Source organism: Pelophylax lessonae, assembly GCF_965119305.1.
Source record: "Pelophylax lessonae genome assembly, chromosome: 4".
In the NCBI taxonomy this organism is placed as follows: Eukaryota; Metazoa; Chordata; class Amphibia; order Anura; family Ranidae; genus Pelophylax; species Pelophylax lessonae.
This window is the reverse complement of record NC_138771.1, coordinates 323,615,145-323,639,094: the sequence shown is the minus strand read 5'-3', so window position 1 is coordinate 323,639,094 and position 23,950 is coordinate 323,615,145. Positions and strand designations below refer to the sequence as shown.

The window sequence follows — 23,950 nt, the reverse complement described above, 5'->3', positions numbered from 1 at the left end:
ACAGAGAGACCTCAGGATGGGGGATGGGATGGGACGGGATGGGGTGGGGGGTGCACAGAGAGACCTCAGGATGGGATAGGATTTGGGGGGTGCACAGAAAGACTGCAGGATGAGGGGGTGGACAGAGAGACCTCAGGATGGTGGGGGGACAAAGACCCCATAATGGGATGGGGTGCACAGAGAAACCTCAGGATAGGATGGGGGGTGCACAGAGAGACCTCAGGATGAGGGGTGGAAATAAAGACCCCGGGATGGGATGAGGTTTGGGGGTACACAAAGAGATGGGATTGGGGGTGCACAGAGAGAGCTCAGAAGGGGGGAGTGGACAGAGAGACTTTGGGATGGGATGGGGGGGGGAGTGCCCAGATAGACCATAGAATGGAATGGGATTAGGGGGGACACAGAAAGACTGTAGGATGGGGGGTGGACAGAGAGGCCTCAGGATTAAATGGGATTGGGGGGTGCCCAGAGAGACTTTAGGATGAGGGATTGGACAGAGAGAACTCAGGATGGGATGAGGGGTGCGGTGCACAGAAAGCTCTGGATGAGGAGGTTGAAAGAGGGACCTCAGGATGGGATGAGGGGGTCACAGAGAGACCTCAGGATGGGGGGTGCACAGAGAGACCTTATGGTGGGATGGAATAGGGGGTTGCACAAAGAGACTTCAGGATGAGAGGTTGACAGAGAGACCTCAGAATGGGGGGGTGGAAAGAAAGACCTCAGCATGGGATGGGATTGGGGGGTGCACAGAGAGACTGCAGGATGTGGGATGGGCAGAAAGATCTCAGTATGGGTGGAGGAAAGGCCTCAGGATGGAATGGGATTGGGGGGCAGATTGAGAGACTGCAGGAAGCGGGATGGACAGAACGACCTCGGGATGGGGGGGGGGTGTACAGAAAGACCTCAGGATAGCATGTAGCATGGGGTTGTGGGGGGAGGGGTGCACAGGGAGACTGCAGGATGGGGGGTGGACAGAAAGACCTCAGGATGGGGGGTACACAAAAAAAACCTCAGGACTGAAGAGAATGCATTAACAATGCAGCTCAGATTCAGACAATACAATGTTTTAGCCTCCATTCTCAGCACACTCACTGTCCTCATCTTGCTGCAGTGTCCTGTAAAGGGGAAGCAGACAGAATGAGTGGTACACTATGACTGCAGCCTGGACCCAGCTTCTGACTTACAACGATGAGTGGGTATCTGGCGCTCCAAATGGTATGCGTCTCTCAAATAAGCAGATGCTTGGTAAGGGTAAAATAGTTCTACTAGTCCAAGCAAAAGAATAAAAAAGCTAAAAGGAGGCAGCCATCCTCAGAGTGTGTCCAGGAACTCTGTAAGACATGTGGAAAGCAAGAGAGGGGAGCATTTTTTGCACGGCTCTGTGCTCGGAGCCCTAGAGGGGTGTAGAAGGAGCTGTGAGCTCCGAGCGTGGAGCTTTCACGACTGACAGCCCTGGTCCCTACCTTCACCCTGTTCCAGGGACGTTACTTCCTCATCTGTGGTCCACACTGGTTAGCATGGAGTCCTCTGCTATCCAGAGTTGTATAAAGTACTCGAAACCCATACTTGAGTAAAAGTACAAGTGCTCGATCAAAAAGTGACTTGAGTAGTAGTGGAAGTGCTCAATTAAAAAGTGACTTGAGTAGAAGTACTAAAGTATTCAACATTTTTTGTACTTAAGTATTGCAAGTAGTTTTTTTTTTACATTTTGCTACTCAAGTACTGAAAGTAAAAGTACCAGCAGTTTTGAAAAAAAATTGCTACTCAAGTACTGAAAGTAAAAGTACAAGTACTGTGTTATGTAGTTATTAAAGAAAGAAGTCAAAAGTTTTAACATCATATTGTTTTTTATTATTTCAAATGCAGCTTTTATTTATACATACAGTAGCATTTATTTTCGTATGCGCTGATAATACACATGTTTTGAGCTTCATGAAACCTGCCATCTACGGTTCTGACAGTGGTAATTTTTATAATAGTAACGAGTAACTAAGCAAAAAAAAATATCGGAGTAGAAGTATTGAAATCATCGAAAAAATGTAGTGAAGTAAAAGTGGAAGTAGGAGAAAAAAATTATACTCTAGGAAAGTACAGATACTGCCTTTCGGTACTTAAGTACAGTAGTGAAGTAGTTCTACTTAGTTACTATACATCTCTGCTGCTATCCCTGGACGGAGAGGTGCCCCATCTGGCTCACATCCTCCCCAGCCCTTTGAGCTGCTTGTGGAGCCTGCAGGACGGTGGGGATCACAAGGACTGATCAGTATAACAATGGGCATCAATTTCTTCTGCTTCCTGTAAGTGCTTTTAACCTTGTGCAATAAATGCTGATATATTAATGCTACACTTAGTTGGCTCCTCCCCCTCTCTTGCTCTCCGCATGATTTACATGACTTGATATGATTCGATTCTGGGCACAGACTCAGTCTTCACCTAAAATCATTCTTCCAGGACACTGCCACAGCTTCTCTATACTCCAGCAACTTTTCTATCGGGCTCACTCACCTGCTCTCCTCCATTAAGAAGTTCCTCCTGGGCTTCAGCATATATCAGCATCTGACCCCGCCCCCACAGCACAGAGTGAGTGGCCAGTGCAGGATGATTGCTTTGAGCTTAAGCCCATCACCATGATGCAAAGCAGTCAGGAGGTGCAATCAAAGGATTTCCCACACAGTGATAAAACCAGCCTGCGGGATTCTTCCTGCATCCGTGGCACTGGGGACAGTTTTCGGGACAGTCTTGGTTGTTCAGGGATGGTTGGGAGGTATGTACCACATGACTTCCTCAAGGGTAACAGGAACCATGTCATCCAGCCACTGTTATATATCAACCAGTTGTTTGCTACTTGTTGCTTATGTTACCAGCACCATATTGAAGACCATATACTCCAATGTCAGGGTCTTTTTACCCAAAACAAAACCAAAAGGACTATAAATTAATATTAAAACATGTTTTTTGTTGACTTGATGTCGATACCCTAACACATACATTTCTCTTACAATTTCAGCTCTCAGTACCGCAATAAATAGATAGTAAATATTGATTCCATAAATCGATACTTAAAACTCAATAACATAATTAAAATATTAATATATACTAAATCCAATATAATTACTACATTAACATTACACAACACCATCTTGTGGTGAAAAAAATGATTGCACCAAACTAGCTATATCAACCAATCTATCTAATTATAATTATTACTAGGATATTTTAATTATTACTAGGATACAAAAAACTTAAATTACATTACTTTGCAAAATTTTTAGGCAGGTGCAAAGAAATGTTGTAAAATAAGAATGCTTTCAAAAATATTTATTTTTATTTGTTTTTCACTTTCAGTAGGTTTTTATTGAACAATTTGTCAAGTTTCAAATTACAGATAGCGATGTAGTAAACATGAGGAAAAAAAACAGTGGATGAATTGAAACAGTTTTCGATAATAACTGGAAAGCATAACATTTAACAATGATATTCCTACAGTTTTAAAAACTTAGTTGGAATAATAATACTGGAGTGAGTTAGAATAGAAAGGTTGTAAACCAACCGCCGCCTTCCGACGCCCCTAATGGGAACATAATGCGTCAAGAATGCGGTTGTCAGATCTCTGGTTACACTCCAGGGTGCAGGGTAACCAGACCATAGAACCTGCTAAGTTTAGATAGGATAAAATGCTGAATACCATGAACAACAAATTGTTGGGGCAACCATTACAGCAAGTAATAAACTTGCATGAAGATAGGGAAATAGCGTAGAGTAGAGGAGGGGTCAAACCCTAAAGAAGAAACAAATTATACCGGAGTAGTAGTATGAGTGCAGGAAAGATCAAGAGGAGGAACGCAGAGGAGAGACAGTAAAGGTAGAATAGATATTGTGAAGGGTATAAGAGAAGCGGCTTACTAGTTTAGATTAAAATTACTGAAGAAAGCAGGAGCAGGGAATAAAATGGTGTAATAGAGTTGAGACCAGGGTGGCTAAGCCCCCCGTTATTGGGGGAAGAACGGATATTCAGCCCGTAATTGGGATTTTCATATATTTAGCCCAAGGTTCCCAAATTTCCTCAAATGTTTCAAAAGAGTTTTCCAACTTACTCGCTAACGCTTCTTGTGCCATGATCCAGGATATCTTTCTCTTGGCTCTGACGAATGATACATAAGGCTTTTTTCAAGAGTTAGCAATATTTAGTTTAACACCTGTCAACATAAACTGGATTAAGCTTTGAGTGAGTTTGGTAGCTGGTCCCATCGCAGCATTAAGAAGGGTTATTTGAGGAGACATGTCTACAGGTGTGTCAGAAACTTTACGGATCATGTGGAAAGTTTTATCCCAAAAACGTTTCAATTTGGGGCAACTCCCCCATATATGAAGCATGTCTCCCAAAAGCTTGCATCCTCTAAAGCAGGCAGGGTCAGAGGAGTGATAAAGTTTGGCTAGTTTGGCCAGGAGCAGGTACCATCTCATCGGTACTTTCAGATTGGCTTTGGCTAGCGACACATTAGGTATGCCTTTAGTAGCTTTGGTTACCACTCTGTTCCATTCATCTGGGGACCAGGCGAAAAACAAATCATTCTCCCAAGCTAACGTATTGAGTTTTGGATTGGTCCGCTGATAGAGAGTTATAAATGACCGAAATGCCACCCCTCCATTCCTCATCACACACCAACTTTCATAACTAGAGATTCTCGATATTTGAGACCGAGGACCACAAAGAGTGGGAAAAAAGTGTGAAATGTGGGTGAATCTAAATTTTTCTCTGGCAGGCATACCTAGCTTATTCATGCAGTAAGATTCCGATATTGGGCCTGATGGGAAAAGAAAGTGGCCAATTCTATAGAGCCCTTTATCTAGCCACCATTTGAAGGATTGGATATTTAGTCCGGGAGGAAACCAGGGATTCCGGAAAATATGGGTCAGAGGTTTCAAAGGGGATACTAACTCGGGGTGGTTCCTTAAAGCATCCCATAAGGTAAAGGAGTGAGAAGGGTAGGGGCCATAATGGGTCTATCTTTAGGGGGGCACCACAGCAGAAAATCTAGTGTATGGCGGGCGACAGACTGCCTTTCTAAATTTAACCAGTCTGGCATGCCTGATTTCCTGTAGACCTCCAAAAGTTGGGCCAAGTGGGAAGCCTGGTAATACCAGACTAGGTTGCGGAGGCCGAGGCCCCTTTGTTTGCGGGGTCTAAACAGGATCTTTTTGGATAAGCGTTAACCTTTAGTTCCTCAGATGAATTTGATAATTTTGGATTGTAATTGATTCAGAAAATCCCTAAGGACTGGGATGGGAAGTGATCTGAAGTAGTAAAGTACTCTTGGTAGCAATGTTAATCCTTCCTAGCCAGGATAAATCTAAATTGTTCCATTTGTTCATATCTGAAATTAGAGTTTTCATAAGCGGGGGATAGTTGGCTCGAAAGAGGGGGTTTATACGGGGAGTTAAGTTAATCCCTAAGTATGGGATGGAGAATTTGTTCCAGAGAAATGCAAACTGAGCTCTAAGTCGTGATGCAAGGTTCAGGTCTAAATTCACATTCAATGCTAATGATTTATCATAGTTAACTTTAAGGCCTGAAGCTCTTGAGAAACGCGTTAAAATTTGGCAGATGACTGGCAGAGAGATGGGTGGGGAGGTGACAAACAAGAGAACGTCGCCCGCAAACAGTGCGCATTTATAGGTATGGGGACCACATGATACTCCTTGTATATCAGGATGATCTCTGATAGCTGTGGCAAGGGATTCAATAGTGATCTCAAAAATTAGCGGGGACAGCTGGGGGCACCCCTGTCTAGTGCCACAAGAAATTTTAAAGGAGGAGGAGTAGAAACCCTGAACCCTTATCTGAGCTTCTGGGGTGGAGTACAATGCGGTGATAATATTCATAAAATATTATTCGAAGCCCCATCTTGTTAATATAGAGAAAATATATGGCCAAGAATCAAAGGCATTCTGGAGGTCCAAGGAAAGGAGAAAACCTCTTTGGGTTTCACCCCCATCCCAGCTTGAATTTAACAGGGATACTATATCCACCGCCCTACAAATTTGATCAGGGCCCTGCCTTCCAGGGATAAATCCAACCTGATATTTGTGTATATAAAGGGATATAAAAGATGCAATGTGATGCGATTGGAAAGCACCTTGGTTAATATCTTGAGGTCATTATTTATTAGTGAAATTGGTCTGTACTTATTAACCAAACTGGGGTCTTTACCCAGCTTGGGAAGGACTGATATATATGCTGAATTCAGGGCGCTGTTTAGGGTGTTCCTCGCCTTAAACCATTAAAGAAATGGGTCAGAAAGGGGGTGAGACTATTAGAGAAAGTCATGTAGTATAAGATAGTATAGGGGAAGCCTTCAGGGCCCGGAGCCGAGTGGCTTTTCACAATTTTAATTACTTGGCAGACTTCCTCCTCTGAGAATGGTTGTTCCAGAACTTCCCTGTGTCTCTCTGCTAGTTTGGGAATTTTAATGGAGTCCAGGAACCCTTCAAGCTCAGAATGAAAAGGGGAGGATGTGGGGTATAAAATTTATAGTAGAATTCCTGGAAAGCTTCCAATATGCAACTCGGGTTTTGTGATACCGTACCTCTAGCTATTTTGGTCTTTGGGAGGGTACGTGGTCGGGATTTTTGGGTTGGGCCTGTTTGCTAGAGCCGAGCCTAGATTATCCCTCTGACAGTAAAATTGTGCATTATTCCAGCGCAAGCTCTTTTCGGCCCTAGAGGTAAGAGCTAGATTGAGAGAAAGTCTTGCTGTATCTAATTTTGCAATTGAGTCCTCTGTCGGGTTCCATTTATGAGCTTTACTAAGGACCTGGAATTCCCTTTCTAGGTGATCAATTTCAAATTTGTTGGCCTTGTTCTTTTGTGTTGAAATTTGTATTAATTTACCCCTAATAGTGGCTTTATGAGCTGCCCAAAGCATCTCTGGGGAAATATCGGGAGTATCATTAAGAGTAAAATATTCCTGAATAGCTAAATCAAGCTCCCTAACTCTACAGGGATCACTAAGGATGGATTCATTTAGTTTCCAGCCAAACTCCCCCCTTATGCTTCCGAGATTCTCAAGTGACAGAAAGAGGGATGAATGATCAGATCAGGCAGAGTCTCTAATGCAAGATTTACGTGCCAAGTGGACATGGTTTGATAAGACCAAAAAGTGGTCAATCCTTGAGAAGGATTGGTGAGGGTTAGAGAAGTGGGTATAATCACGCAAAGTGGGATTAATCTCCCTCCATATATAAACAAGCCCCTGTTGAGCTACCAATCAAGCAATCTGAAGACTCTGTCTGGTAGGGCGAGTGTAACATTTGCCCAATGGTCTTTTCTTGTCCAGTCCCTGGTCAAAGACTCAAACCCCTCGAGGAGAGGGTTTAAGGTTCTAAAGACTTCCTGGAAGAAGAGTTTTTGTTTACAATTGGGGGAGTAGTATGATACGAAAGAAAAGAGATTACCATCAATAGTCCCTTTAACTAGTAGGAATCTACCTGAGGGATCTTTATATTCAACCTGTAGGGAGGATTTACATTTGCGGGAAAACAGGATGGCCACCCCTTTAGTTTTATTATCAGCATTGGCTAAATAAAAGGAGGGAAATTAGGAATGGATAAAAGCAGGGCGATACTGGCTGGGAAAATGTGTTTCCTGTAGGAACACTATGTCAACTCCCTGAGAGTGGAAAAAATTCAATGCTTTAAGTGGAAGGTGTTCGGGTCTGGTGGTTAGGATGGGTATTGCCAACATCCCTAAAGGTACAGAACTGGAAAAAAATTCCCCTTGAATGTGGAACTTTTTAGGCAATAACACATCACAGAATAAACTTCAGTAATGAACAAATATAATTTTATTCAAAGTATACAAAATACCGTGAAAAACATAACAACAACATGACAGTTAAAATGCATGTTACATCACTTAAAAGGAGATGTGGGATGAAAAGCATGAGAGTTCCATGCGGTGACCTGACACGTTTCGGACTTGGCCTTTTTTCAGAGGTCAATGGAAATGCATCTCAGGCTATAAGTACGAAAAACAAGTATGAATAAGACATAGATACATATATGTATATACTGTACACTCATAGTTTACGGTAGTATATTGAATGTACAAGGTATCTGTTATATATGAATATATGTCAGTGAAAAAGATTCATCATTGTTAAAAAGATATATACGTACCAATCATGCCACTCCATATGATGTATATAGCCACTTATTTTAAAAGCACATAGATGTTGCGCACCCAATAATGGACTGCTGCAACACTGTAAAACGAAAAACCAAAATTAAATAAGTTTGCCACGGCCCATGGAGGATGGTGTAATGATGAAAATACGTAGCATTATTCCATAAAAATGCGGTCATCCCCCACCAGTGGTTCCCACAAGGATCCCAAAATGGTCCCCAGAGGGGCGTCTAAAAGGGAAAAGGATATAGGAAAAGGTGAAAGTGAGAATATGGAACAGTCACTCATAAAAGAGAGGCTCAAAAGGACCAGTCTAAATAGCAGATATGGGAGTAAGTCACACATGTGCAAGTCACAAGCAAGTCTCAAGTCTGAACCTTCAAGTCTCAAGCAAGTCCCAAGTTTCTGTGGCGAAAAGCAAGCAAGTCAAATCGAGTCCCTGCTAGAAGTCAAGCAAGTCAAGTCAAGTCATTTATTTTGGTCAAGTCACAAATCAAGTCAAAATACTGATCTACCCCAATTTTCACCTTTAAATCAGTTAAAAGTCAGTGGTCAGGAAAGGTTTTGTTTTATTTTCAACATTTACAAAACTGCTTAGTGCTTTTTTCTTGGCATATTAAAGAAACACTTTGAATGCCCAAACAGCTCAAAATCCTTTGCCTGGTCATGTTTCAACACCACAGTCACTAAAAAGATGTTAAAGCGGAGTTCCACCCTCAAAAGTGACTTTGGCTCATCCGCTTGCTCTGTGTCACCTGAAAAAGAAATGGATAATCATGTTTTTTTTTTTTTTGTTTACCTTACTTTACTTCCTCCCTCTGCGGCCGCAGCCTGCGTCGTCACTTCCTGCTTCCGTTGACTCCTGTGAGGTGGTATGCCTGGAATGATGTCCTTGATAAGGTTCTGAACTGTGTCAGTGACATTAGTGACAGTTTCAGGGATTCCTCTGATTCTAAAATTGTATCTTCTGCTCCGGTCATCTATCTTTTGTAGCACAGCCTCCATCTGGACATGGAGATCCTGCAGTCTATCTGTATTTTGGTTGGTCCGAGTGATAGTGTGATCGAGTTTTTGTTCGAATGCTTCAATGCGTGACCCAATATTGTTTAAATCTGCCTTGATGTCCCCAGTGATCCTGGAGGCAGTGAGGGCCAGACCTCTATCCAGCATTTCAGCAAATTTGGCAAATAAAGAGTCCACTTGGGTAAAGTTGTTAGGGGAGAGCTCAGTGAAATGAGGTGAGGCCTGTAAATTCCCTGCTCCGTGTTCCCTTGGTGTGCAGGGGGGTTTGGTCTATCATAAGGCCCAGGAGGGATTCTGTGGAGGCGGGGGAAGCTGGATTTAAACTGGGAGAAGTCATGGGTAGGAGAGGATTTATGCCCAGCATGGCAGAGTTACCCTGGGTTTGCAGCGATGCGGCCTGTCGGAGTGTGTGGTATTTCCTGCATACCCTCTGCCATCATGGCGGATCCCGGCCTACCTGGGCTTGCTGCAAACGAGTCCGCGAGGTGTGGGTGGACCAACCCAGATGACATGGAGGACTCCCTTAGGGTCTCCGGCGCCCGATGCTGCAGTTTGGGATGCTGTGAGTAGCAATCAGCAGTCGATGGGGCTGGATGCTTGTCGGAGCGGGACGGAGCTCCCAAGTCAGGCGTCTATCTCAGGGGCTGCCGCACATGCACCTATTTTAATTTGGTTTTAAAGACCAGACCAGAATAGGTCTTCATGTATGAATTAAGGCCTAAGCCATAACGTAGATGTGGACACAAGGCTAAGGGACTTGACTATGCACAAAAATATAGGAACTGGGGTGCAGAAAAATGGTAGCAGGTGCTCTGTATGGATGAGTCAAATGTAAAATATTTGTCTGTAGCAGGAGGCAGTTTGCTTGCCAAAGGGCTGGAAAGGGGTATAACAATGAATGTCTCCAGGCAACAGTGAAGCATGGTGGAAGTTCCTAAGATCCATTTCTGCAAAAGGAGTTGGAGATTTAGTGAGGAACAATGGCATCCTCAATGCTGAGAAATGCAGGCAGGTTCTCTGGCCCCAAACTCATAATTAAAATCTGCAGGAGACAATTTCTTAGAAAAGTAGCCACAAGGATGCATGGCGCTCTCAGAGGTAGGACGTTGAGACAGAAGGGCGCCTACTCCAGTCTCCAATGCATCAATTTCAAGACTACAGGGTAACATAGGATCAGAATGTGCCAGCACAGGAGCTGAAACAAAAGCAGCCTTGAGGCTTTAATAGAATCCGGACACCAATTCTGTGGGTTTCCGTCCTTCCTGGTCATATCAGTCAGGGGTTTGACCAGAGAAGAGAAATAGCAAATACATAATAATAATTGTAATAGTAATAATTGGCAAAGACAAGAAAACATTGTAGCGGATGTAGACATAAGGGTCAAGGCCACTGTAAAACTGCAGATAGTTTCTCTGGGTCCATATAAAAACCAGCAGTAGATATGACATAACCCAGGAATTTAACCTGTTCACGATGGAACTCATACTTTTCAACTTACAATGCAGGGTATTTTCTCTCTGTAGCACACAGGAGACGCCTGTGTGATGGCTCTCTAGGGGTTTCGAATATATGAGAATATCATCGAGGTAAACCACCACATATTACTGCAGCATATCTCGGAGGACATCATTATCGAATTCTTGAAAAACTGCAGGAGTGTTGCAGAGACCAAACGACAGTACGAGGTGTTCGTAAAGTTCGGTCCTAGTATTTAGTGCAGTTTTCCATTTGTCGCCCTCCTTAATACTCCTCCACCGCAATGCATGAAAAAGATAGAGTGGCTTGATACCAGCGTCTTACGTCACACCCGCCCTGTGGAACGCACGCCACTTCCTGGCTAACCATCGGTCTACAGAGTAAAGGAACAGTGTGTTTTAGCATGTAAGTGGATATTATTTTTGTAATAAAGATGTAAAAGGTTTTAGACTATGGAGAGTCTATCTTTTTCATGCATTGTGGTGGAGGAGTATTAACAGAGGCATACATTTATATCATTGCTTCCGTGGAGGACTGATTGACCAGCGTGGGGGGACCCACTGTATTGCAATCCGCTTTCACCCATCATTGCTCCGGTGAGTGGGGGCACATAGGGGAGCACTACCTGATCACTCATTGCACTTTTCTGGATCACCATTTAAGTTAAGCAACAACCATTCATGGAGGATCACATGGACTGTTAATAGAGTGTGGAGTGGTTCATGGACTTTTAAATCACATATATTTCATCACTTTATTGCACACAGCACTTTGGCACTATTAATTTTTCATCATTATATTTATTGTTACTTTTTGCACAGTTTATTGATTATAGGAGCAGCGCTGACATTTACTTTCATTCATTCCTTAAAGGTATATACCTTTACGCCAGCAGCAGCCTATACGTTTATTGTATATACGGTAGTTATATCACAAAGAAACACATTTCACAATCCATAGCATGGAGATTACATTTCTATTTATAGTAAAAACATAAACCAAGGTTCGGAAGCCAAAACGGGTAATCAGACGAGCCAGTAATCAGGGAGCCAGAAGTCAGCATAGTCGGAAGCAGAAGGTCGGGATCAGGAACCAGAAGGGACATCAGTCGGGCAAAATCTTTAACAGGAACACAGCAGAGACACTCAGGATAAGCTGACCAGGCAAAGGCACGAAAGGAATGCACAAGGCAGTTTAAATAGCCAGAAGGGACTGGCTTTAGGCTGGACTGATGAGGCAGGAAATGGTACCCAGGTGAGACACTGTGGAAACAATAAGTGGCTTGTAATTATCCGACAGATGAGCAGCCTTGAGCACTGAGAAGAGAGCTGCTAAAAGCCCACTCCTGAAACCTTTTTCTCCTGGTGTCGAGAAAAGACTGTCAGAAGTTACTCATACTGATAAAAGAGGAACAAGGCAGCAGAGGGAACTGACACTCAGAGTTTTGTAGAGAGGCAATTACACAGTATAGAAGTGTATAGAATATGTGCTTTGTTCATATTTTATGTCTGAGGTTTACAACCACTTTAAGCAAAAGTCCAAACGTTCCCTTATGTATCTTCTTTGTTTCCTGCAAAAGCTTCCATCTCTCTCCATAGCTCATTTTACAGCACTAGCACTAGCATTAGCACTAGCACAAGTGCTTCTTGAGTAATAATAGTTTACAGTGAACTGACATTGGCCATAGCCAATATCATTTCCTCAGAATTTTTCTTTTCATGTAAACATTGTAATAAATGTTTGGTATCTTGTAAATAGGCTGCAGTGTTTTGTACAAGTAGCTGTAGGAAGCCATCTATGTACTGCCCTATTCTGGTGAAGATCAAATCAATCCCATTAACTATTGGTCTACCCGGGGGCAGACTCATAACTTTTAGGTATCTTTGGTACAATATATATATAACCAGCACTCTACATACGGAGGGCACTACGTATTTTTCCTCCTTTTTATAAAGGATTCTCTTTTCTACTCATTTTTTTTATTACTTTTTCGAATTAATTTTTGTATACATCTGTAGGACTTCCTCTTGGGACATGGTAAGTTTCTCTTTCTCCAAGTAATCTGTTGATCTCTTTCTTAATCACTCACTGGCCAGCCACAGTACATTTAATGTGGCAGGGCAGCAAGGGCAGGCAGGATCACGTACATGTACGTGATCCTGCCTCTTCTTGGCTAGGAGCATGCAGCACGCCACGCCCACGACCGCTGCAAACGGGGGATCATGAGATGGCTATGTTTCCTATAGTGATACTCAGATTGGCTTACAGCTATCACATGGTACCTGGGCCAATCACAGCACCCTGCACCATGTGATAGATGTGGGCCAATCACAGCACATAATAGTAAATCACAGTAGTTATGAATGTAACCTATTGATGACAGTTCAAAACATTTCTGCTACAGTGATCAACAGTGATGTGTAAAAAAAAATATATATATATCTGATCACCCCCCCCCCCCCCCAGAGTAGTACAGTGTCACTATGGTGACATTGAACTACTCTGATGAAAGTATGTAAAAGAAAATTGTAAAAAAAAAGAAGGGGAAAAAAATGTAATATAAATATTTATATTCAATTGTTTTTTGTACAATATCTATCTATCTATCTATCTATCTATCTATCTATCTATCTATCTATCTATCTATCTATCTATCTATCTATCTATCTATCTATCTATCTATCTATCTATCTATCTATCTATCTATCTATCTATCTATCTATCTATCTATCTATCTATCACACCTCTCACATTTTTGTAAATATTTTATTATATTGTATTATGTGACAACACTGAAGAAATTACACTTTGCTACAATGTAAAGTAGTGAGTGTACAGCTTGCATAACAGTGTACATTTTCTGTCCCCTCAAAATAACTCAATACACAGCCAATAATGTCTAAACCGCTGGCAACACCAGCTCGGTGATGTCATCATGAAGGAGTGGAGGAGGACTCCAGTGGCAATGCAAAGCTCCTGGGACTGTCCAAGACTGTAGCCACATATTGGTACAGCTGACTCTCTAAACTGTAGGCCCCAATAGACTCTGTGTAAACCTGAGGAGCCTCAAATTCAATTGACTGGGAAAAACACACTCTCTTGGCATCATGGGAGTCCACACATACAGACCTGTTAACTTGCTTTTACACTGAACCTGGTGTCAAAGAACAGAGGACCCATCTTAACCAACAGCTTGGGGAGAGTGAATCTCTCTAACAGGGACACAAGCAGCAACAAGAACCTGACAGGGGTTCTAATCCATCTACAATCTATTTAAAAAAAATACATTTTGCATATAATTATACTTTCAAGGAAATGTCAAGTCAAATTTTGTATTCATTTTTTCAGGGGAGGGGATTTTTTCTCCTTGGAGCTTCTTTCTGCTATAGTGTCCATTGTTTTCTCATCCCTTCTTGCACCGCAGAAGCTGTTTAAAACATGCCTGATGTGGGTGAAAAAAAACCCCCAACAACAACAGAAAAAACAATCTGACAGGAGTTCTGGCTTTCCCCCCTCAAACTTAAACAATCTTAGTTTTTAAGGTCCATGTTACTGTTGTAACTTGTCTGTCATTTCTAGTGTTAATTCATTGTCAAATAGAGAAGAAGTGATGGAATGAAAACACAAATAGCAGTAAAAATCCAGCAAGAGTGTTACAGAGTGGCCCTTTAACCTTGGCCAGTCCATGCTGCCCAGTTTCCCTTCCTGACCTAATGTCTTCATCTCCAGCTGCAAGTTCTACTACCAACAACACTACCAACACATGCCAACACTTGTGTTCCTCCTGTCCCTTGGCACTTTCTGTTTCACTCTCAGGGGGGCTTGGGCTGGAGACACAAGAGAGGTTAACCTTGTCATTTCAGTCTCCTAGGCTAAAGAGGTAGTAAGGTGTGATTTATTTTTTATAGGGTATATTTGTGAGTAAATTAGCCATTTTTGGTTAGAAGTTTAGAAAATAATCAGTAATCCAGGCAGGGGAGATTTTATCATTTCCAGCACTACAATTATGCAGAAAGAGAATGCAAGGAAAAGGATAAAATAATATTTTTACCAAAAGAAATATGCATATTCTACCTAAATTTTTTTTTCTGTAGCACTTGAATTTGTGTGCTGATAGACATGTTTATGCACCTCTGCATGCACTGTCCAGTTAGGAAACTCCATTTACAAGTGTACACATGGCTCACAGCAGGATGAATATTTTTTTCTATGTTCTTGCAGGGCTTGCAGGAGCGAGTGCAGTCCTGGCTACAGACAGACAGGGCCGGTGCTAGACTATTTTGTGCCCTAGGCAAGACCAGCTAATTGCAACCCCCCCCCCAAAAAAAAAAGACTGTATACATTGCCCCCCTTCATGCACATGATGCCCACCTCTTTAACCCTACACTCCCCTTCCTGCACACACTGCCCTCCTTTAACCCTACACCCCCTTCCTATACATGGTGCCCCCTTACACCCCCTTCCTGTACACACTGCCCCCTTTAACACTGTACCCCCTCCCTGCACACTGCCCTCCTGTAGTGCTACACCCCCTTCCTGCTTACACTGCCCCCTTCAACCCTACACCTCCTTCCTATACATCCCCCTTCCTATACTCACTTACCCCCTTTAACCCTACACCCCCTTCCTAGACACACTGCCCCCCTTTAACGCTATACCCCCTCCCTGCACACTGCCCCTCTTTAACCCTACACCTCCTTCCTATACACGCTGCCCCCCTTTAAACCTACACCCCCCTCCTATACACACTGCCCCCCTTTAACACTATACCCCCTCCCTGCACACTGCCCTCCTTTAGTGCTACACCCCCTTCCTGTACACACTGCCCCCCTTCAACCCTACACCTCCTCCCTATACACGCTGTCCCCCTTTAAACCTACACTCCCCCTTCCTATACTCACTGCATCTCTTCAACCCTACACCCCCTTCCTGCTTACACTGCCCCCCTTCAACCCTACACCTCCTTCCTATACATGCTGCCCCCCTTTAAACCTACACCCCCTTCCTATACACACTGCCACCCTTTAATGCTATACCCCCTCCCTGCACACTGCCCTTCTTTAGTGCTATACCCCCTTCCTGCTTACACTGCCCCCCTTCAACCCTACACCTCCTTCCTATACACACTGCCCCCCTTTAAGCCTACACCCCCCTTCCTATACTCACTGCCCCCCTTTAACCCTACACCCTCTTCCTGTACACACTGCCCCCCTCTCTAGAGGTGACACCTATCAGGGACAAGGAGGTGACAGGAGAGTAATGTGGCACTGGCCATGGCTGCACCCTAGGTGGCAGTGCACCCTAGGCGGCTGCCTAGCTCGCCTAGTGGTAGCACTGGCCCTGACTACAGAAGAAGTAGAGGAGAACAATACCTGATCTCCTCACCTCAGATACTAGCAAGTTTTTTTCCCAGGAGCAACATGTTTGGATACCATGTGCTATCCATTGCAGATTCTGCCTAAGTAGAGAAACTTCTGCGCACCATTACAACCTCATGGAGGAAAAAAAATAACATCTGCCACTGCATGGCAGCCACACAGTTTCAGAGATGATGAGGTTTTTAGCGATCCTTTTTATTTTGGGTTTATTTGGGTTTTATTTTGACTCCTCCTGGGTTGCATCTGGCCTAGTTTGTGGACTGAGCTAGCCCACCTTGTCCAGGGCATTGATTCAGGTCATTGATGCTATTATTGACCTTATTTATGAATCCAAAAACACTTTAGAAGTAGAGAGACCTCAAGATGGCATTTGACCAACAGGCTGGCTTCCCAAATGTTCCGAGGGTAATAGACTGAACCCATGTTGCTTTGAGTTTTCCCAGAGAGAGGGTCAGATTCTGCAATTGCAAGCAGTACTACTCCTTTAATGTTCAATTAGTGTGAACTTAGGACAAGTTTCCCTGGGTCATGTCACTTTGCCTACATGTTTTGTCTTCCTTTTTGACAAGCTTAAGCCAGGATAAATATCCTCTAGCTGGCTTGTTGGTAACATACCCCTGTTTGTGGAGTGTTTTTAATATAATAAAGAGGATGTTTGTATACAGTTTATTAAAGGTGTCCTAACACTGCAATTGGAATAACAAAGGAACAGAAAGCTACTAGTCACCTAGTAGAATAAATGCTTACTTAGCTTAGAGAAGAATTGTATGCCCTGAGGCCCTGGTTCCCTGAAGTAGCCATCTTGAGGTTTTCCACATAATGTGTTTTATGAAAGTGGATTTATTTTAGGTGCAAGGCAATAATGGCATCAACAACTACCATCCAGCCTGCAAAATAACCAAACTGGCACTGTCTAACAGTTTACTTTGAAAACAGAGGCTTTTGTTTGCACACATTTGCAAATATATGCATAAGCTGCAGTACCCACGCCAAGGGACCTCTGTATATACTGCGGAGTGTGGAATCTAACTCTACATTTCCAGAGCCTCCATAGTAGAATATAAGAATGTATAGATTAATGGTCAGGTATGCATGGAGGAAGCCCACCACTGCATCTTAATCATATCGTTGCAAATGTGTGCAAACAAAACCCTCTGTTTTTTAACGTAAACTGTTAGACAGGGCCAATTTGTTTGTTTTGCAGGCTGGCTGGTAAGTGTGCTGGAAAATCTTTTGTTTGTTTGTGCTGTGCATTGCCCTTCTATGTACACCTTACTGCAAAGGCCAGTTATAGGTTGGGGGGATTGGCACTTTTCAGTAAACTTGCAAAAACACCCTGGCATTCTAGAGGTAGTTTGTGAGTTGTGAACAATAGTGAATAATAGTCGGTTGGTGAATAATAGTTTATGTGCTTGGCCAGAGTCTGTGACCGATATTGGATGTCCCCATTGTATCCAAATGCATGTGTTGTCCAACCTCTGATTGCCTAGGATCAAGAGCCATTTTTTTGGGCTTATAATAAAGTAAAATATACTTGTAATATGAATTTTCTGGGGTTTTGTATTCTCTATTTGTGTTCCCTGGCCGTTGAAATATATTGATTCAGTTTGAAAAACAAAGTGCACCAGAGCTGTCCACACACTATCCAATTTGATTGTGCATTCTGTGTACATTCTTCTGTACGCTTGCAAAAACTTTAGAATATCAGAACAGATGTAAACAATTCTTTGCATTTATATGAAACTCAGCAGGCTGTTGTACTACATGGTTGTTGGTAGATTGTACATGATGTATCATAATGAATAGTGTATGGTCACCCTAACCCTAGTTTTTCTAGGCTTGGTGACATACAGTAAGCATAGTGTGCTAGGCATAGACCACTAAATGGAAGAAATCACATGTTTGCCGGCCAGGCATGGTTAGAATTTCAAAATGGATCTTTTTTGTCAATCTGGTAGTTAGCCAGTCCCATGGTATCCAGAGTCCATGTGGAAAGAGCATTCTCCTGACATAGGGTTGCATGTCCCTGCTTATTTCTGCTCTCTGATTGGCTGTTGTGGAGGTGCAAGGCAATATAGGATAGGTCACTAAATATTCTCCGCAAATATCGCAGTTCTTTGGTTCCAGCCCCCCCCCCCCCCCCCGAATCAAGGTCATGTTATTTGGGGAGAATTTCACTTTTGCCAGAACAGAAACAGCAACACTAACCCTTTTATGTCTGTGTTAAGGCTCTTTCAAATAAATAATATAGTTGTGAGGTTTGCGCCTATAATAGGTTCAGATGACCACTGCCGTGGTGCACTTCACCAGTGGTAGCCACATTTTTAGAAAAGACTTATGGACATACACTGGTACTTGGGGCTCCCAGGAACTTAGACACTGGGTAATATTTTATTTTTACCACTTAAATTCCTCCTAAATCCCCTTGAGAACCAGTGCTTTTCTTTTTCCATTTTTTTTTGCAGATGTTTATGTTCCGCACGTTATACCTTTTGCCATTTGTAGTCTACCCGAATATATTTTACATTACTTTTTAGGGCACATTCAAGACTTTATTACATAAATAGAAAATTATTGTGACTTTTATCTACATGTAATGGTAAAGTGATTGTATGTCTTTTATCATATTAGAGCTTTTTTATCTTTTTTATCTTTCCAACATTAATAGTGACATACACAGGAAAAAAAAATAGTTTGTATAAAGTGTTATATTACATTAAGGTAAGATTAGGCCAGATTAATGATGGCAGTGACAAGCACAACAATAACTTTTTTCACAGGTTTGTGATGCTAAAAATTTGAATGACATTGTTTACACTTATGTAAGCGTTTGATGCTTGCGCAGTAAACACAAATGTCATTCAGATCCTCCAATTTTATGAGGCTTAAAGCCTAACAGCTGCAGCTGTGCAGAAACATCACAATTAATAGTCATTTATTGCTGGCTACAATCAGTATTGGGGATAGATTCAGCCAGGTAACTGGTCAGCAATTGGTAGCCCAGGTCTGAGGAAGCGGATGCGCCCTGAAACACTTCAGATGTTTACCCTGCTATGTAAATGTGACACATGCGTGTCCCACCGTCCAGCGTTGTGTGTTGTTTTATGGCTTGCCCCTTTCACCTTTTTTGTGAGTACCCATTTTATATTGTTCACACTATTGAATAAATGGTTTTATGGTAATGCATTAGGTGTGTGCACCTTCCATTTTTATTTTGTTTTTTAGTACCAATCGGACCAACCTGTCTGAGGAGGGCAGCATCCACTTACGTGGTTTAAGTTAGTGTTGTCCTTGCTGTACTTCACTATGGAGGACCTCTTAGCGCTGGAAGTGACTGTTTGCTAGTCAGCAACAGTAGTCCCCATATTGATCTCAGGTCAAATTTCCTTTAGAGCTGATATCCAGGTAGATTTAAAAACAAGTTATTGCAACTCTGTATTCAAAAATAAATACATGTATTTATTTTTTTATAATACAAGCAACATAATTACCTTAACCTGACTCTGTATCTGCCTCTTGCAATGCCCTGTTCAACAGTGCCCTGTATCGGGTTTCTGTGGTAGTGAGCCCTTGTAGAACGCCAACCTGGGTTTCCCCAGAACACAGAGTCTAAGCCCCAGCCTGCTTCTTCATTAGGGCCCTTGATGGTGGGATGGACTTGAAGGAAGCTGGAACCAGGTCACAGCCCCCAGGTACACCCTGCTGGTAATATGAGGACCACTCGCGTATGCAGAGTATGGATGGCAGGAGACTAAAGAGGATCCAAGAAACGAGCAGAGGTCCTGGCAAGCGGCAGACAAGCTTAATAAGAAGATAAAGCCAGGTCATTACACAGGAATTCAGACACTGAATACATGAAATACTAGGCAAACAGGAGCTCAGAGAACTAGGAAGTTACTCAGGCAACACGGCCTGCGTGTCTTATATAGACACTAGGATGCGAGAAGGGAAGGAAAAAAAACTCACAGTATAGCAGGAAATGCCCATAAATGAGCACAGAAGCCAAACAAAACGTAAATAGAATCACAGATCTACCAGAAGCACTGCAGCAAGGAGGTAAGAAATACACAGGCAGGACACAACCATAGGCTAAACAGTGACAGCACAGATTGGTAGAGGGAGAAGCACAAAAAGTTTATCTGCTATGAGAAGCATTCTAATTAGGAAAAGTGAATGTACCCAGGTATGACTCATAGGGATTTGTTGAATCATATGTTAAGACCACAAATTTCAAAGCCAGTCCGTTGAATTACATGTTTGTGAGATGCCTTTATGTACAGTATCTCACAAAAGTGAGTACACCCCTCACATTTTTGTAAATATTTTATTATATCTTTTCATGTGACAACACTAAAGAAATAACACTTTGCTACAATGTAAAGTAGTGAGTGTTAAGCTTGTATAATAGTGTCAATTTGCTGTCCCCTCAAAATAACTCAACACACAGCCATTACTGTTTAACTGCTGGCAACAAAAGTGAGTAAACCTCTAAGTGAACATGTCCAAATTGGGCCAAATTAGCCATTTTCCCTCCCCGGTGTCATTTGGCTCGTTAGTGTTACAAGGTCTCAATGGTGTGAATGGGGAGTAGGTGTGTTAAAATTTGGTGTTATCACTCTCACCCTCTCATATTGGTCACTGGAAGTCCAACATGGCACCTCATGGCAAATAACTTTCTGAGGATCTGAAAATAAGAATTTTTGCTCTACATAAAGATTGCCTAGGCTATAAGAAGATTGCCAAGACCCTGAAACTGAGCTGCAGCACACTGGCCAAGACCATACAGTGGTTAAACAGGACAGGTTCCATTCAGAACAGGCCTCATCATGGTCGATCAAATAAGTTGAGTGCATGTGCTCAGCATGTGCTCAGCATCATATCCAGAGGTTGTATTTGGGAAATAGATGCCAGCATTGCTGCAGAGGTTGAAGGGGTGGGGGGTCAGCCTTTCAGTGCTCAGATCATATGCCGCACACTGCATCAAATTGGTCTGCATGGCCGTCATCCCAGAAGGAAGCCACTTCTAAAGATGTTGCACAAGAAAGCCCACAAACAGTTTGCTGAAGACAAGCAGACTAAGGATTAGAATTACTGAAAACACATCCTGTGGTCTGATGAGACCAAGATGAACTTATTTGGTTCAGATGGTGTCAAGCGTGTGTGGCGGCAACCAGGTGAGGAGTACAAAGACAAGTGTGTCTTGCCTACATTCAAGCATGGTGGTGGGAGTGTCATGGTCTGGGGCTGCATGAGTGCTGCTGGCACTTAGACATTAATGGCTGTGTGTTGAGTTATTTTGAGGGGGACAGTAAATATACACTGTTATACAAGCTGTACACTCACTACTTTACATTGTAGCAAAGTATAATTTCTTCAGTGTTGTCACATAAAAAGATATAATAAAATATTTACAAAAATGTGAGAGGTGTACTCACTCTTGTGAGATACTGTAGATAGAGAGACTATACACCTACAGTATATACACACATGTGTATATCAAACATGCAACAATCAGCTAATATACAGTACTTACATGCTCAGCCATCATCCTACATCTATTCCATCATTTAGTAGTATAGGGTGTATATCCGATATGTTTTAAAAAATTATGTGTTTCTGTGTCCCAAATGTATTTATTTATTTTTTTACTCCAATAATTCTAGCATATTGATGCTTTTCATGCCACCTGACAGTTTGCTATTCTGTGGGTGAAGTAGTGTTCTCAGTCCCTTACTCTCTCACTACACATAATATACTTATCATCATTTGATATTATTTCAATAGCTACAATGTGGTCCTATTTTCTTTGTCCCTAATGACGACTAAATTGATCTATTTAAATTGCACTTGCTGTCCAAATGTACCCACAGTACGGGTTCTTACTGTTGTTTCTATATGTAAACTAGGGATGCATCTGCATCATATTATATTATATTATGTTCAATCAAGCTACAGGTATGTAAAACTTTTCAAGATGCATTCCTAGTTTGCATTTTTTCTGGATAATGAATGAGGTAAAAACAACTACCTAGTAACCCAGCAGCTTATCATCTCTTATGTTCAAAACAGACACCTCCTCAGTTTGCTGGTAAGTTCATACTCTATAAGATTTAAAATGTTATTTCAAAGATAATTTTGTATATATTTAAATCTGCTTCTTCCCTTGAAATAATACCTAATAGTCATGCCATAGGGGAATTTTCATTCGCTATTGTCACACAATGGGTAGGCCCAGGACGCACTGCTCTGCGCCCCGGGTCCACCCTTTTTTTTAGCCTGTGAGAGCCTCTGGCTCTAATCACATGGCTAAAAAAAAAAAAATCCCATTGTACTCCATGTGTCTGGCGCCCCGCATGTAGATTAGGGGGCCAGACGCATGGATGGGGGGGCGCCCCTGCGCCCTCAACACAACAGCCACCACTGTTTGGCACCGTCACAGATATTTTAAAGTGTCATTACATTTTAAAGGGAAAATTCCACTTTTGTGGGGAAAAAAAATAGCAAATACAGAAAAAACAATAAAGTGTAGACAATTGTGACACAAATCATATTGCAATGTAATTGAATGTTATTAAAAATAACCTTTCCTTTTCAAACTGCAGCTGTTGTAATTTTCTGAAAATGCAATGCAATATGGCTACCTGGAGGTGTTCTGTACACAGAATGTGTACTGACCACACCCCAAAAACATAATTTCCTGCTTGTGTGATTGGTTCACCAATTTTCCCAGAAGTCTGCCTAAGATACAAGTCAGATTTCTGGCATCCCCTGCAACAAAAATGTAATTTTTGGTGAGATAATCCCAATAGGAACACTTCCAAAGGGATGCAGGCCCAGCAGATTTCCTCATTATAGCCCTGCAGCTGCCACAGCTGATTGATAATTATGAAACCACTCCCATTTGACTCACTCGGCACAGAGGAACAAACAATGATTTCTTCAGAATAACAAAAGGTATGAATCTGCAACAAAGTTTGTTAAAATCCTTGCAATGTACAGAGATCACCCAGAGGAGAATGTTTTTTTTCTCAACAAAGGTGGAGTTACGCTTTAAGGAAATTGGAAGTATTTAAGGTTTGCATCTACTTTAACTGCAGCAAAAAAAATTAAAATATAAAATCAGGTCTCCTGACCTACTAGACAAGGCTGTGCTCTGAGGTAGAAATGTGTAAATCTTAGGACCATAAAAATACAAACTTTTTATTTAGTTGTTTGCCTGTACATCAGCTTTTCATGCATAAACTGAAGTTCTCCTTTAATATCTTCCTTTTATTTATTGAATTTGAAAGAAGTCTATACTAGAAGTTTACCAGAAGATGTCAGCATAGCACTGGCAGAATATAGCGCCTAATAGTTTCACAGATTCAGCTGTTACTAGTTCCTTGTTCTCAGCTTAGTTTAGTCAAGCTAATTGCTGATTTTTTTTTTTAACTGTTGTAGTGTTTTTCTTTTTTTAAAGAAAAAGGGAAAATGCTTGCATAGTGTTACTCATTTTTAACAGAAATTCCCATCTCTGTAAGGGTCCTTTCACACGAGCAATCCGATCAGCTCCGCTTGTCAGTTTTTTAGGCGGATCCGATCGGATCCTCCATGCATCCCTATGGGGCAGCGGATGTCAGGGGAGATATGTCCACTGACACCCGCTGCCTTCCTCATCCGATCCTGTCCTTGAAATCCGGACGGATGGGAACCCTATTTTCCATCTGTCCAGGGGTTCGATTTGGATAGGATCGGATGTGAGCGGACAGGCGGTCCTCTCTCATCCGATTCCCCCATAGAGATGCATGGGGCTCTGACACTTCCCTCTCTGCACACAGAGTGGAAAGGGAGCTGTCACCTTCCGGCTCAGCGGGGATCTGTGTATCGATCCCCTCTGAGCAGCACGGATC

The 23,950-nt window shown here is 42.3% G+C and overlaps 1 pseudogene across 1 annotated transcript in view; it reads left to right on the top strand.

Moving 5' to 3' along the window:
• Positions 1–1,151: 1,151 nt before the first annotated feature.
• LOC309552638 overlaps positions 1,152–23,950 on the top strand; it is a 38,285-nt pseudogene continuing 15,486 nt past the window's right edge. Inside the window, exon 1 of the transcript in view lies at positions 1,152–1,245. The product of the transcript in view is annotated as an uncharacterized misc_RNA (transcript). The remainder of the gene's footprint in view (positions 1,246–23,950) is intronic.